The sequence below is a fragment of the Anas acuta genome, chromosome 3, assembly GCF_963932015.1.
Source record: "Anas acuta chromosome 3, bAnaAcu1.1, whole genome shotgun sequence".
Lineage (NCBI taxonomy): Eukaryota > Metazoa > Chordata > Aves > Anseriformes > Anatidae > Anas > Anas acuta.
Window position 1 is genome coordinate 35807980 of NC_088981.1, and position 15734 is coordinate 35823713.

Consider the following 15734-nt stretch of genomic DNA (forward strand, 5'->3'; position numbering starts at 1 on the left):
GCTAAAGAAAACCACATCAAGAGGACTGCCATACAGCTTGTCCCAGCAGCAGGCTGGCATGTGTGTGCAGTGCTGTGGTTCGGCTCTTTCTGTGCCTTCCCTGAGCATGCATTTTATCTCTTTCTATACAGAGCTGTCTGTAGCACTTTTACCCTTCCAGAAAAAATATGATTTCTTTAAGATGTTTCCCATGCCACTGTCTGGCACTTTTTATTCTTCCAGGAGCTAAGCCTTGACACTTCTGCTGAATTTTAAGAGAAAAATCTTTCTTCTCGTTTCACCTGAATGGGAAGCCTGTGACAGAAAGACTGCATGAAGGGAATGAGCTTGCTGTGAAAGGAGGGGGAGGTGGGGAAGGAATTGACTAATTTAAGCTTTGGAGTGGGCTTCCTCCTTCTCCTCCCAACAGTGAAGGGCTTGTCTCCACTCCTACCATCCCAACCTCTTTTCTTTCAATACCCCACGTGCCAGCACACCCAGAGACCCAACCTCTCACCTCCTAAAGCTGTCTTTTTCCTGCCCCTACCCCCATTTGTTCCCTGACCCACAGCACCCCAGAACCTGCCCCTCTTATGGAGGAACAGAAGGAACAGCTGATGCCAGCATTAACCCAGAGCATATTACAGTCAGTCCAGCAGATCTGACTCGATCATTGCATGATACGAAGAAATCAAAGTCTCCAACAGTGGCTACAGATCTCAGTGCCCACAATGAGGTTATTGGCACAGCAAGTAACCAGACTGATGCCATCTGTACCAGACTGTGTGGTACTTGGAGCAGCATGTTAAAGGAGTCTTTTTAGTCTGCCAGGCTTCACTGTCTATATTAGCATCCAAGGGAGATCTTGGAATAAAGCCAGCACAAGAGCAAGCCTGGGGAAGAAAATCTTTGGGGAAAATGGCTTTCTCAGCCTCTTGTATCTGGTTCTGGACTAAACTGCTCTCTGTCTTGATGTTTCATTTTCAATTGGCTGCTCAGAATTGGCAGGCCATTTCAGTGAGAGATGTCATGTTGTTCTCTCACTTTCCTGGAAGTTTCAGTGCAGAAGCCTTGATTCAGCAGATAACTTTGGCTGTCGGCAAGGAGTTAGAGACCATCGTGGAATTTATGGAGCAAGAACAGCAGAGTCTTTAACACACAGACATGGAATGAATGGGAATGAAGTTCAACACTTGCCTCACCCCTTCCTGAATAAAAGAATGAAACAATCAAAAAAAGCAAGGTTTTCTTACCCAGACTAGGATCAGCCCTCACTCCCCTGGCAGGATCATATCCAGCCATCAGACACATCTCACATCATACCATAAGAACCATAAGGTCATCTAGTCCAACCATCAGCATCTCTGCCACAAGCAAGGCCTCAGAACCACAATTCCTCTTCCCATGATTATTACCCCATATCAACTGCCCCACAAAACCTCAAATTCAGCCTCTTTTCTGCCAGAGCCTGAGATGGTGTCCTGTGACCATGGCATGTATGATCTGCCTCAGTTGCTACTTGTGGACCTCAGGGGCTCCCCTTCAGACACCACACGCACATCCGCATCCCCCAGAAACTGCCCCAGGATCTCTATCCCACACACTCCAGGTTAAGGTTCCAGAAAATCCACTGCTTTCACCCTGATTTCCCCAAGACCATCCCAAACAGTTGTCCAGGTCATACTTTTACACACCAAAGTCCTCACCTGCATAACCCCAGACTCCTATGCCAGGATCTCCATCCTCAACAGAACCACTGCCACCCCCCACGCTGCTCTGGGATGACTTCTCACCAAACTGTGTCCCTTCTGCATATCTGCTCTAGCAAACACTCTCCACTTCTCTAAAAAGCCTGTTTTCCCACCACCAGGGCGGTCATATCACTCACCCATGCTATTAACTCTACTTCACCTGAGATCACCATGCCCGTAACATCTCTCCTCATTGCTTCCTGAGAGCATCCAGGTACCTCAGATCCCTCACATACACACACACACACACTCACACTTGGGATCTTGCTATGCTTGCTCCTAGCATTAGTTCAGAGCCTGCTGAGCCACGGGGTTCTGCTGCTCACCCTCCTCCCCTCTACAGAAGCTGCACTTCTAAGTAGGAAGGACACACTATTCCTTATACCACAGCCACAAATCTCCAAGTGCTGACACTCGAAACAGTTTCCATCTGCTTCATTAAAGAACAGAGCTGTGGGTCAGGCTGTTTATTAGGTACTAAAATTTAAATTGAAGCAGTTTTCGAAAAGCAAACTTTCCCAATGTGGCATAAAAGTGCTTAGATACCAAAAAAACGCTGCATGGACAGATTTAGAACCCATCTCAGGTTTTGTTTGATTATTTATTTATGGTACTGTTCTTTTTAAGACAAGAGCAGCTTATCTTCTGTATTAGTTTCTGTTGACTGGGAGGATAGAGACCTACCTAAAAGCACATTCACCAGCCTCTGCAACACCAAAGGTTCTCCTGCTTCTCCAGAAGGACACTGCAAAGGGACCTACAAACAAAAGTCCCCAAGGCACCAACATTTAAGATTGTTGCCTAACATTTCCCATTGTACAGCAGCTTCTCCTCCATGTATGTAACTGACCTAAACTGTAACTGTCTTGACAAAAAAAAAAAAAAAAAAAAATCCTCACAGATCTCAGCATCAGGCTGACAGGGACCAAAAGATGACTTTGCACAGTTCACTGCCATTGATAAAGGCACAGAACGACTGAACCAAAAGCAGGATGGAAGGGAGCAGTGGGCTTGGCAAGGCCACTTTTATTTCTATTTATCTTGACTCTTGAACTTTTTCAGATTACAAAACAACAGATTGAAGTCTTTTTTGTTTGTTTGTTTTACTTTAAAGTTGTTTTTTTTGTCTGCTTTGCTGTGCTTGTAAAACAAACTCCTACTTATCGCCATCCCAAAAGCTCTAAGCCAGGGTAATAGGAAATTCTGATTACACTATCACCACTTTCTAAAAAGCCGCACCCATTTCATGTTCTGGAGCATAGATCTGAAACTTAGTAAAAGGTTTCATCAGGGGCACAGAATGCCATTAGAGGTGTAAGTGATTGAAAGTTAATATACGTTGTTTCAGGTAACATTTAGGTTCTCAGCTGAAGGTTTCTGCTAGTGCCACTCCTTGCAAAATCTGTCTTCATATTGCCAGAATTAAATTCTCAGCCATGACCCAGATTCTTATGATAAAATCAATTCCTAGATTTTTAAATTTCTTTCCAGAGATTTTCAGAGGTTTTTGAAGTCACAATGTTTGCCACAGACATGAAAGCTAGCAACAGATCTTCTTTATTTCAAATAAAACAGGAGATCATTCAGAATCGTGCGTGCAAGCAGTAAAAAGCAGTAAAGCTGTATAATACATCATTACAATACAGCAAGCACCACAGGAATAGACAGTATACAACACCTAAAATGCTAAAAAACATATCCTTTAGGAGACAATTTCTCCTCAGTGGTTTTGAGGTCAGTTTTCCACAGATATAATAGTATTTCCATTTTCAGAGAACAGCTTGGACCTAAGATTCCTATGAGGAAAGTGTCTTTTTCTTATGTATTTGTTTATTTATTTTCTATATAATGTTCTTAATCTATCTGGGTCTTGCAGGCTGGGAGCTGTTGTATATATCCTCTGCCTTGTTCCATTTTTGCTTTTTCATTCTAACCTATACTATGGCACAGTTTCTCTGTTTCCTGTCAGCCTTTATATTCTCACGTTTAAGTTTTTTTGCTGGTTGACCTGAAAGAAGGAATTTTGGTCTCAGGCTCCATCCTTAGGTGTCCATGTGAGCATTATTCCCACTTTAAAGCTTTCCTGCTCTCCAAAGACCCCTTTTCAGCTCAATGAGAGGAGTTAAACACAGAGTGGCAGAAGGCAAAGTCTCAAAGGATTAGGATGCCTTTGACAGCTTTGTTGGTCAAATTCACTCTTTTCCTGAGACCCATCCTTCTCCCACTTCAGTAACCAAAAATAAGCAGTTATCTTCATGAAGGTTCACCCTGGTTTCAGACAGACCTCTGTGCCATGGAATTGCATTGACACGTGTCCAGTTACCCAATTCTCCCACCCAAGGAAAGCAACCTGAGCCCAAAGGGGCTTCTCTGGGCTTGCTTCAAGTAACAACCAACAGACGTGAACACCAGTTCAAGCCTGACCATTTTGGCAGCCAGCATTATCTTGCAAAGACACCTGCAGAGATGAGGGAATTCAAGGTCGGATATTAAGACCTTTTCAAAGACATTTAATTAGTCTGACAATGGCTCAGTTTCGCAAAGTGTTTATTTTTACCTAGTGGCCATTAGAAACCCTCATTCATTCATGGCATTATAATTTACTGTTATGGTTCTGTGTCCTGGTGAATAATTTAAGCTGCATGGGCTATGAAACTTTTATTACTAGGTTAACTCTTCATGTTTGCTTTCTATGGCAGTGCTTTGAAATGTAAGCCACTGATGCTGTTACTGGTGACTCATCGTCTTAGCTAGTATTTTTGATGTAAAAAAATCAATTATTAAATGGAACATTTTTCTCTTCAGAAACCAGTCCTTTGAACTGTTTCCTATGCAAGGCAGGCACCAAGCTATTTATGGACAGGAATCACATTCCCTGAATCTGCTGATATTGCTAAGCACCTAGATTTATTGAGCACAGGAAAATCCAGACTGAGCCCCAGTTAAAAAAAAAAAAAAACAAAAAAACCTGCTAGGGTGCTCCTTCAGATGATGAAAAGTTTTTTCAAGCAGGTGAAGTCAGCTGAAGTGCTTGACCTTTCTGTGACTGGACCAAACAAAGCCTTCGATCTGTTGCTTGCAAATTTTCATAGCCATTATAGCAACATCACTTTCTTCAGTGTTGGCAGCAGCAGAAACAACAGGATTTGCATATTGAAGCATGAGAAAGCATTTAACATTCCTGTCCTCGTGTGCCACTATTTGGCACAAATCTTCCATAACATGCCAGTTCTTATTGTGTGTTAAACACCTGGTATAGCACAACATGTGCGCCAGTAGTGAGACACCTCACATGGAGAAGAATTCACTGACAGTAGATAACTTAAAATAATTCTCAGTGTGCTAAATGACAAAAGCTACGAGTTCTACCAGAAGCTTTTTTTCCTCCATCACTCTTCAATCTAGTGTATTTGCCATTAAAGCTTTAATTACATCTTTTAAGAGTACAATCCTCTTCTCTCTCCCTGCCTTAGGGCCTTTTATTGGATTAAATGGAATTTCTGGTGCACAATTGCTGCAAGATACCTATAGGGCTGAATTGCTTTCTCCAAGGAACAGCTGAAATCCATAACCAAGCCTGGATTGCTGTACAGACTGGAAAACAGGGTAATTTCTTCTCTGGAGTAGTGATTTGAGTCAAATTCAGGAAGAGCTGACAGAAGAAAAATTATAGGTTTTTACCAACATACCTGGTGGCTCCACTTGATTTAGTGGATCTGTGCCAGCTTTCCCAGAGTCTGGCTCCTTTGCCTTCAGTGGTGTTACACTGGCTGGGACGCCAGCCCAAGGCAGGCACCAATGCTTAATGCCCTTCATCCTGGGGGTGAGCAGGAACAAATTAATGTGCCACCCAACCTGAAATGGCAGGACTCAGCCTTCTATACAGGATCAACCAGTCAGAGGCTCCTAATGCTCAATACCTCTGTCTCATGAATCCAGCTCCATAATGTTTCTAAAATGTAAGAGATACTTTGCCTTGATGAGGACAAGGTATGGCTAGGACAGTCAGCGTTGAGTGTTCAGGACTGCGATCCTCTGGCTCCCATAGGAAGACATGATGGCAGACCCTGCTTGGATTTATTGCTAAGGCAAGCAGCCAAGCATGCAAACCAGTGATGAGGTTTATTTACAGTACAACAGATAAAATCTTTTTTTTTTTAATCATGCTAATCCTTATCCATTTTATATCTTTCTTCAAGGACTGCTTCTAGGATATTAGAAATTAATCATTCTCTGGGGGTAGGGCTGATGAGAGCCTACCCCGCGCACACAAAGGACATAAGCACTTCAAGTGCTCAGACCTGTAGAAGGAATACAAATACGGCCACAAGAGCTGAGAAGCCTGTGTGTATTTTTGGATTTCACTCTTTTTTAGTGAAGCAGAAGCTCTCTGGGATATAGATTAAGTTCTGTTGCTCATTTTTCCAGCTGCCTCAAAAGCAGGGATGACAAAGTCTCTCATAAACAGATTGAAAGGTCATTTGGTTTCACTGTTGCTTTATCTGAGTACCTCTGTGTCCTCCACTGAAATGTCACTGTGTGCCTTCTTCAGAGCCACTCCTTGGTGATTACCAATTAATACACGTTAGGTGTATATGGAGCATTACAGATCACAGACCAACATCTCTTCTTAATTATAATGGCATAAATTTAATAACCCCACCAACTTCAGCAGAGACATTAACAGTTCACAGAAATATAAATGAAAGCAGGATATGGCCTTTACAGTCTAGACCTTAAGCGTAAGGTCTATCTCTATCTTCTACTGAAAATTAAGAGTGTTGGGAGCAATGGAAATATTGGTAACTCAGTATGAAGTAATACTATTTCTAAAACATTAGCATGATATTCTTTTCCTTACAGTACACCAGTGCTGGTGAGTGATAAATGGTAAGTGCTCAATTTTCAGTACAATGTTTCCCTCTCCGCTGCCGCCGCCTTCCACCCCCACCTCCCAGTAAAACCCCTTTTCAAATGAAATTCAAATTTTTGGTAAGGATAGAATGATTATGATGTCATTCTAATTGTTTTTCCATTTCAAAATGGTTTCTTATTTATCACACTATAATACAAGGGTAAAAAAAATAATTGAATTTAGAAGACATTTTGAACTTCTTCAGGGTGAGGTATTAATTTGTCTAGAATTCATTTCAACATTTTGGTTTGTTTCTCATTAAACTCTAACACTAATGGTTAGAAATGTTAAGACTTCTTATGAAAAACATATTTTATAGGAATGTCTATCTAAGTATTGTTACTCTAAGGGTTTTGCTTAGAAATCTGTTGCATTTGTACTACATGCTTGCGAGAGAGAGAGATTAGTATTTTCACAAATTGTCCTTTTTACCAGAATTTTTTCCTCTTGTATTCATAGGTATTAACAAAGTAGGGTGAGGAGAGAGAGGAAGAGGAGTGAAGAAAAAAGAAAAGAAGCATAATCAGCAGGAGATAACGTGTTTGTCCAAATGAGAGGAACAGGAGAGACATAAGATCTCTAACATCACTCTAAGGCTAGCAGAATAGTATAACCTGCCAGCAAAAGGAGGAACAGAAGAAGGAAGAACACAAAGCTCAAGATGCAAAACTTGCCTCCTCAGAAGCCCTGTCCTCACTCATGCAAGAAACCAGCTCAGAAATACATCTTCTAAATTTAAGCACTGGAGATTGCATAGCAGCATGTGTTAGGAACTCTTGAGCATCTCATTGGGTGAGCCACCGCCATTAAGTTCTCCACATCTGAGCTCCCAACAGGGCAGGAACATTCACACTATGAGGTTAAAGGATGAGAGAGAAGCAAGTCAACAATGGTATTTACCTTGTTGGCTGACATAGAGCAGCATCCCTCAAAAAGCTACAGACCACACATTTCTCCTATGTTAGCAAAAGAAGGTAGATGTTAGCAGCAGGGCTTCAATTCTGCAAACGCCCAAGAATATTTTTGAGGAATATCTTTGGAGGGCTTGTTGGGTTAAAGAAGTGAGAAGCTGCTCAGTCAGTCTCTAGAGAGCCTTGTTCTGTCTCTCTAAGGAACCTTAGGAACAGGCACTCCAAGCAGAGGTTCAAGCATGGGATCAATTTAGAAAGAAAATTAGGGGCAATACGCAATCTGTGGGAATGGTAAACGATCAAAGGTACACATCATGTTGACACATTTCATTTGAGTATAAATAACAACAAGAACGGGAGAAAGTCATGCCAGCAGAGTTACAACTTCACAGTGTTTGCTCAGAAGTTAGAACACTACAGTAAGTGCTTTTCACTGTGTTTTATTTCAGGAGTAAATTTTAGGTATTTTATGATTCTTCTTCCTCTAAACTTGACTGGAAAATATTACTGTCTTGGGTTTTAGATACAATAACAACTTTTATAAGTCCTGAAATAAAAACAGAACCTTATTCTGTGTTGACAAAAAAAAAAAAAAAAAAAAAAAAAAAAAAAAGTTAAAATTAGATACAGAGAAAAAGAAATTGTAAAAAAAAAAAAAAAAAAAAAAGTGATTGATACTGCTTAGCATCTCCTTCCTTTTTGTTCAGAGAATAAGGAAAATATAATGACAAATGCCTTTTTCAAGCCAGAAAAAATTTTGTTTGATGCAACCTGATGCAACCTAGGAAAGACCTATTAGCTTATTATTTCCATGACTTATCCTATCTGTCTATTTATCTGTTTATCTGAATGCCCCTCATCTCCTCAGCATTTAATATCTGATGACCTATTAAGAGTCCTTGTTCCAGATAAGCAATAACAGAGTTCATCTCTGTTTCAGGTTTGTTTATGGGTGATTCCTTTATTACCACTGCTGCCTGATATCTTGTAATGCCCAGAACTGAGCATGATCTGTTACGTTCATTCTAAATTTTAAAAAATGAAGGTATATATAGGGGCTGTAGAGACAGATAATTATAGAAAGAGCACCATCTATTGTCAGGTAAAAAAAATATTAATGCTGTTTATGGGCTTAGAGCCTCAATGGTGTGGTGACAGCTGTGAGATTTGGACCTATGCCAGCAGCTAAGGAAAAACTACGCTGAATGCTTTTGGCCCCAAGATGAAATGGCCTAGGCAATATGAATGTCTTGTATTGTGTCTCATAAAACATAAGACACTGAAATTCACATGGGGCCAGGAGTTTTTATGCAGCTTTCTTTATAGGAGCCTGTTAGAAGTGGGCTGTGAATGAAAATTGAGTGTAGCGCCATGAATGGGGAAGGCCATGGCATTTATCAGGATGTTTGGATGGCATGGGCAGATAACCAAGCCATGTGAAGCCTCAGTTGGCTGCAGGAAGCCCTAAGGGCTTGGTGCAGCATGCAGTGTGGGTGATGCCCAAGGCAGCAGCATAGCACATCAGCTGAGGCCATGGGCCTTGTCTCACAGCTAGACCAAGGAGACAGGGGAGCAGCACTGCTCCCACAGGGCCAGGATACTGGTTCTCTGTGCCATCCTCCATCACCTGGTACAGACAAGCTTAGAACTGCTCTTGCTCTGCCTTGCAGAAGATGATGACAAAGACCCTGGGCTGGCATTTTGCCAGGTGAGGGGCAGAGAGGAAGGAGAAGATTCCTCGACAGTTATTTGAAAAAACTGATTCATCTCAGGCAGCACAAGTTGTTATGCCAAGCACTTCATAAATCATTTATTCAGCTCTCTGCATTTTCACTAGACAGCTTCATTATTGTTTTAATATCTTAATAAAAGTGAAGGACAATGACTCCCCATAACAGCTTGTGTGGCCTTTGCTGGTGGAAACAGAGAGGGGAGGCAAGAGAGGAATTGAACAGAATGAATAATATCCATAGAATACAAGTAACTTCCTCCTCCTTCCCTTCTCAAGCTTTCCCATGTAACTGATCCTGCCTTGGGACTTTCCACACAAGGCAGCAGAGAACAAAATAGAATATAAGGTTACAGTCGGCAGAGCATCTCATCAGCTGCATGAAAGCTAATGATTCAGCTGCTCAGTACAGACAGTGGTGTCCCTTGGAAGAGCATTTACCAATAGACAAGATTTTCAGTTATACAGAGGCTAACGGAAGGAAAATAGGTGTATTCATAAAAAAAAAAAAAAAAAAAAAAAAATTACTCTACCTGGCCACTTGCACATGAGAGTTGAAGCGTGGAGTAAAGCAAAATGCAAACACTGTCACAAACTCCTGGCCAGAAACTAGCTGTTTATAGGGTTAGCGGACAGCAGGAGAACAACAGGAATCAGGGAACATGAGTCCTGTATAGTCCAGGAAGCCAAGGGGCTACTAACACCTACTGACTACTCCACAGATAGACAAGCACCGTATAGTGTGAGCAGGGAACAGACAACAGATGTGGAGATGAGGGAAAGATTTATTCTTCTTCAGTATTTGCACCAATGGTCTCTTCTTCCTCCAGTGGTACTCCTTTTGAAGGAAGTAATACAGGAGTGCAAATCAAGGCAAGACAAGCAAAAAGTGAAATAATTATGCTCTGGATTCAGCATCCAAACCACACCAAATACAAGAACCAAGCAAATTCCCACTGTGAGCAGTGAAAAGTGAATTCTTAACCACTAGATCAGTGTATTAAATCCAAAGAAGGATTATTACAGTGGAAAGAATTTTTTTAATTTTTATGTATGCAGGCTGCACAAAGTCAGATCTTATCTTTCCCTTGAAACATACTGAATCCAAGGTGGAGTGGGATTAATCTGCTTCATCTCTTCTGTAATCTACTGCAGCTTCTTTCTCTTTCACTCTCACTTTCTTTCTTTCCTCTTGATTATATGATAGTCTTACACAGCCTTTTTCATCAGGAGATAGTAAAGCGCTTGACAGTGATGAGGAGTGTTATAGTCTGTATTTACTGATGAGTGAACTAAGAAAGAGGAAATTGCTGAAACCAGCCAGCAGCAGAGCTGGCAGTAATACCTAGCCTTCCAGTCCCTTATTGGAGCCACTCATCTACATCAGCTGATATAATAGGTTGTGAAGCAATACAATGGAAATATTCAGACTCTCATTTCCTATCTATTGTATGTTTCATTTGCAATTGGATTATATAAACCTGGTAAAAGGAGCAGCAAAACCATAATAATAACAATAATAAAGCCCAAACGCTACAGTTGGAAAGAAAAGGGAAAAAGAGTAAGGTTCAATGCAACCAGAAATATTCTGATAATTCATAAATACCAAAAGTAATGCACAGGAGAAAACAAAAATTTCTTCCCTATCTAGTAGAGCAAGCTTCAGCTATACCGTATTAATCTGAGGTTTATAATGAAGCTTTTTTTTACGTGTGATAAAGGGTGAATTTTCAGAGTTGACTATTTGTTTATTTGCTATTACATTATTTTTTTTCTAGATAACATTAAATTAAGCTTTCTTTCCAATGGAACTCTAGGATGAAGTATCTGGGATTCAGGGAAATTATGGAGAAAGGGGGAAATGGCAGGTGAATGCTCAGACTTGCACAGTGCCAAGTGCAGCAGCTCTGGATGTGTGTGATTGGCTCAACTGTTTTGGAAGGAAATGCTAGTGAGGTGATCTCACTTTTGAAACAAGAACTAAGGAAGTCATGGCTGAAAAGGGAAAAGTGAGTTTTAGCTTTGATAACTGCATTCATCTCAGCTGCAACATGTTTCATAAATGCCTATTCTAGTAAGTTTTAAAAGTAGTACACTGAGATGAAAAACCAAGATCTTTTTACTCCTACATCACTTTTTTCTTTTTTTTTTTTCATTTTAAAAATGCATTAAAATGTTATGTTTTCCAAATGGAGAAATAGTACTACATGGAGATTAATTTCTGATAAATCAATATTCTGATACATTAGCTCCAGTGGTGCTGAGTAAGAGCCGACACTCTAAAGACTTCCATCAGTATGGTTGTGGGGCTCTTCACAATGACAACAAGAAGTCTGTGGATCTGGACTGTTCCCTGTCTTCAGGGCAGCAAAAGAGGAAGCTGTCATTGAGCAATACAGATGGCAAGTGGTATGCTAGCACTCAGAAGAGCTGTATTCATTTCCTGGTGCTCCCTCAACTTCTTCTGAGAGTTTAGGAAAAAAATTAAACATGCTCAGGAAAATGAACAGAAGGGATGTTTCGCTAAATGCCATCTCTTCTGTGCTTCCTGTGGATATCCAGTACCCGGCACACATGATGGGCACTGGTAGAAGAAAAGTATCATGTCTACAGTCTTGAGGTCTCTCTTAAAGCAAGGCATTAAGCAGCATGGCAGTCAACAGGCCTGAACCATCTCTGAGGGAGGAAGGTGGCAGCCGTTTCAGTAGCAGCAGCAATAAAGGTAAATGTTTTAAGAGAAGAGAAATAACTCCCACACCCTTGGTTCTGCTTGCTTTTCTAAGCTATCCCATTAGCCCTCCACAGGATATCTTCAACAAAAATGTGCTTTCACAGTGGAGCCAGCTATTCTGGATGAACAACACCAAGCTTGCAGAAAGAAAGCTCTTAGAAATAAAAACAAGTCACGCTGATCCATATGATCAGCCTAGAAGCATTTTCCTGTGCTGGTAACTGGTGACCTGGGGAGTAAGGAAGTCAAGGACACTGTCTGTAAAGAAAAGATGCAATTCCCCAGATGACGGTACCACGTAACCGCAGCCAATGCTTTTTGAGAGCACAGCACCAGCAGAGCATCAATGAGACCTGCTTGCCCTAACCTCCTTGCATTCCCACCTTATCTCTTGGGAAAATAAATAAACAAATAAAAACACCAGCTTCCAAATTTTTCTGGACTTCACCCAGACTTAAATTTATGACAAAATCTTGGTGATCATGGCATGACCTCTGGACTAGTGCCCCACTCCCATTAGGTGGAGTCCAGATGGGGTTTAGAAGGAAAATTTTGGAGCAGGAAAGATATTTCTCTCCACTTTTTCTTCTTTTTATTTTCCCCTTTAAATATATGTGTCTCATTTTGAAGCCTGACAGAAGGAGAGAAGACGGGAGGGGAAAAGAAAGAGAGGGAGCTGAAACTGAGCTGAAAATGAAGGGAAGGTTATGGACAAGGTGATGAGAATAAATTGTATGTCCAGGACTGGAGGAATTATGGCATCTCTGCACGTCTTTAGGCCTTGAGGGACTGCATCTTTTCTGAAGGAATTCTAAAGAGATTGGAGGCTTAAATGGGAGGGGAATAAGAGCTTTGCAGTGTGAGGGCTTGAGCATGCATGACCGTGCGCATCTGGCATGAAAATAATTGAGTCTTTTTCCCTCCAAAAGAGGCAAAGAGAAGAGCGGCCCAGGCCATGCCTTTGGGGAAATCAGCATATGCACAGAGCAGCAACAGTAGTATCTTGGGCATCTGCTGTTTCCAGCAGGGAACCAACTTACTCCTTTGGAGCTGCCCGGTAATTTTCTTTTTCAAACCAAAACCTTTCCAGGGGAGGGAAATTTGACGTGGCAAAAGAGCACTCTACTAAAATTTGTTTCCTCAAAAGTTGGATCTGACATTCACCGACCATCTGACGTGTTCAAACACTTCTCTCACCTCCAGTAATTAATGCACACACATATAACGCTTTCACTACTTTGCTCTTCAGTAATAGTATTTATATGAGGATTTCAAGGCTCTTTATGAAGAAATGCTGGTATCACCATGGGGAAAGACTAAAATCCTGGAGTAAAGCCATTTCTTCAAGGACATACAACTTCAGTGCAGCAAGCTCAACACTTGATACCAAATGTCCAGATCCTCTAAGCCTGCTCCAGCGCATCCTTCTGCGTTCAGTCTGCAGCTGCAACCTACTTTGAATTACAACAAAGCCAACACCAAACACCCTTTGGCAAATATTTTGAAAACACCCCTTAACAAACATTTTGAAATTCTGTTCACACTGAACTACTTTGAACTGACCCATTTTTAATGTTCTTTTCAGCATTTCCACAGGTTTTAATCTTATTTTCCAAGATTACCGTGACACAAAAGAAAAAGTTGTTTTTTGTTTTCGTTTTTTTTTTTTTTTTAAAGAGAGAAAGAGAGAAACAAGTTTCTCTTATGTGCTTAAAAATAACAGGCTGAGAGGGCCCAAAGCTGCAGAACCAAAGCCCCAAAACCACATGCTTGAAACTTGCAACATATAACTGTGCAAGCAACCCAGAGCTCTTTGTTACATACGCATACTTCCAAGACTTGCGAAAAATATTCAACAGCCCAAAGGAATGAACTAAGCCTACTGTTAGTTTCAAGACAATTTCCCATAGCGAAAATGTTGACAGCAAGGCAAAGAGTCTAAAATATCCCTCTTTTTTCCAATAGATCTTATTATAGTCAGAAGCAAGCACGTGAATCTTTACCTGCCACTTGTTGGCTATGTAACTCCTCTGAATTTCACTTCAAATATCTCTGAAAGCCCACTGGGGATACTCCTCTGCCCACACCATGCTCTGCTTCATGCTTTGACTTTCAGGGAGAAAGAGACCCCATGGCCACAGCTGAAAGGCAGTAGCTCAGGATATCACTTTAGGTGGATGACTGCCACCTGTGCCCGAAAATGTGTGCCAGATGCTTAGGAAAAGAAGCTCTGCTCTCTTCTCTGGGGTTTTCTGAACCTCACTGAGTCTCTGCAGGTGCAGTAAATTGCCATTCAGCTAATGGGATGGACCCATTAGTGGGAGCTGGAAAGACTTGTCCAGGCACGTAGGTTTATGTCCACGGGCTGCTAGCCGTGCCTTCAAGCACAACTAGCACAGGGATGATACAAACCTGTGCAAAAGTATTTCTAGCAGAGCAAGGGACAAGTCGTCACACAGTTGTGATGCAAATGCGGTTCAAAGACCAGTGGGAAAAGGCTCACCATACAGCCATGGAGTGTGGTAGCTGCAGAGAAGTGGTCTCAGAACAGTCTCAAAGCTGTGAGAACACTGAAAAAGAGGGAAACAGTCCATATTGCTGCTCGTGGTGCAGCCAACAAAAAGACCTTCATGAGCAAAAATCTTGTGTTTTGGATACAAGAATAATTAGAGCTTGAAAACACAAAACCCTTGTAAATGTCAGAAGCAAAGCACAGACACTCCATGTCTTTGCACAGCCCAACGTGGAACAGCACAGGGACCAGCACCCAGGTGTAACAACAATGAGGACACCCTGGCCATCCTGTACATCACATCAGTAAGTGGGTGCAATGCAGGGTCCCCTAGCCCCGGGGAAAAGCAGAGCAGCTGTCCTCTGGCTTTCCTCCCAGCATGTGCTGCTGCCAGGATGGCACGTGTCCACAGTTTGTCCACTGCTGCACAGAGGCTTGGGCAGCCCAGTCTGCCAAAGCCAGAGCACCCCCCAAGCACCACCGTCATGCTGATACCACATCATCTCTGATGGGGATTCAACATAGGGCAGGCATTTGTAAGCCTGAATCCTAAAGGACCAGTTTCCTTTGTCACACACAGTGTTTATCTAACTAGACCCCCACAGCAAGAACCCTGCTGGAGCACGATGCTGAGTCTCAGCTGGGCAAGATGACCTCCGACAGAAAAGTGGTGAGAAAAAACTCAAGTAGTGCCCCAAGCAATTGCTCATAACCCCTTGCAGCTGCTGCTACTTATGCATCTGTGTCTGTTCTTACCCTAGGATTTTTTCATGGTAATGTTTTTTTTCTCAGCCTAGAAGTCTTGGAAATTGCTGCTTTTTCAGAACAGTCAGAAATATATGGACTGAAGCAAGGTTTGGGGGAAAAAGTTCTTCACCCCAAATGTCAAAGTAAGGAGAAGAAATGCCAGTGGTAAAGCAATGGACAGAAAAACAAGAAAGTTGGATCCTTTGGAGAAGCAGTGGCAAAGCTGCAGCATTGCTCAAACTGAGGAAGAAGCCCTTGTAACGGGATTCTTCTCCCTCCTGCTGAACAGAGTCCAGAGCCTGGACTGAATGCCTGATAGCCTACAGGGTGTGACAACAAATCTGGGCTGCCCAGCATGGCATCACCAGAGCAGCCAGCTGAAAGCTCTGAGGCCTCTTTCCCACTCTCAAAGAGCCCACAACACTTGCTTTCAGCCTGCACTGAGGCACACCTCTGTTT

General features: G+C 41.9%; 1 long non-coding RNA gene across 1 annotated transcript in view; it reads right to left on the bottom strand.

The window, feature by feature from the left end:
- The window catches only part of LOC137853817 (uncharacterized), a 37948-nt gene extending 23715 nt beyond the window's left edge, over positions 1–14233 (bottom strand). Inside the window, exon 1 of the long non-coding RNA XR_011094739.1 lies at positions 14020–14233. This is a non-coding gene — a long non-coding RNA (uncharacterized lncRNA). The remainder of the gene's footprint in view (positions 1–14019) is intronic.
- Between the last annotated feature and the right edge of the window lie 1501 nt (positions 14234–15734).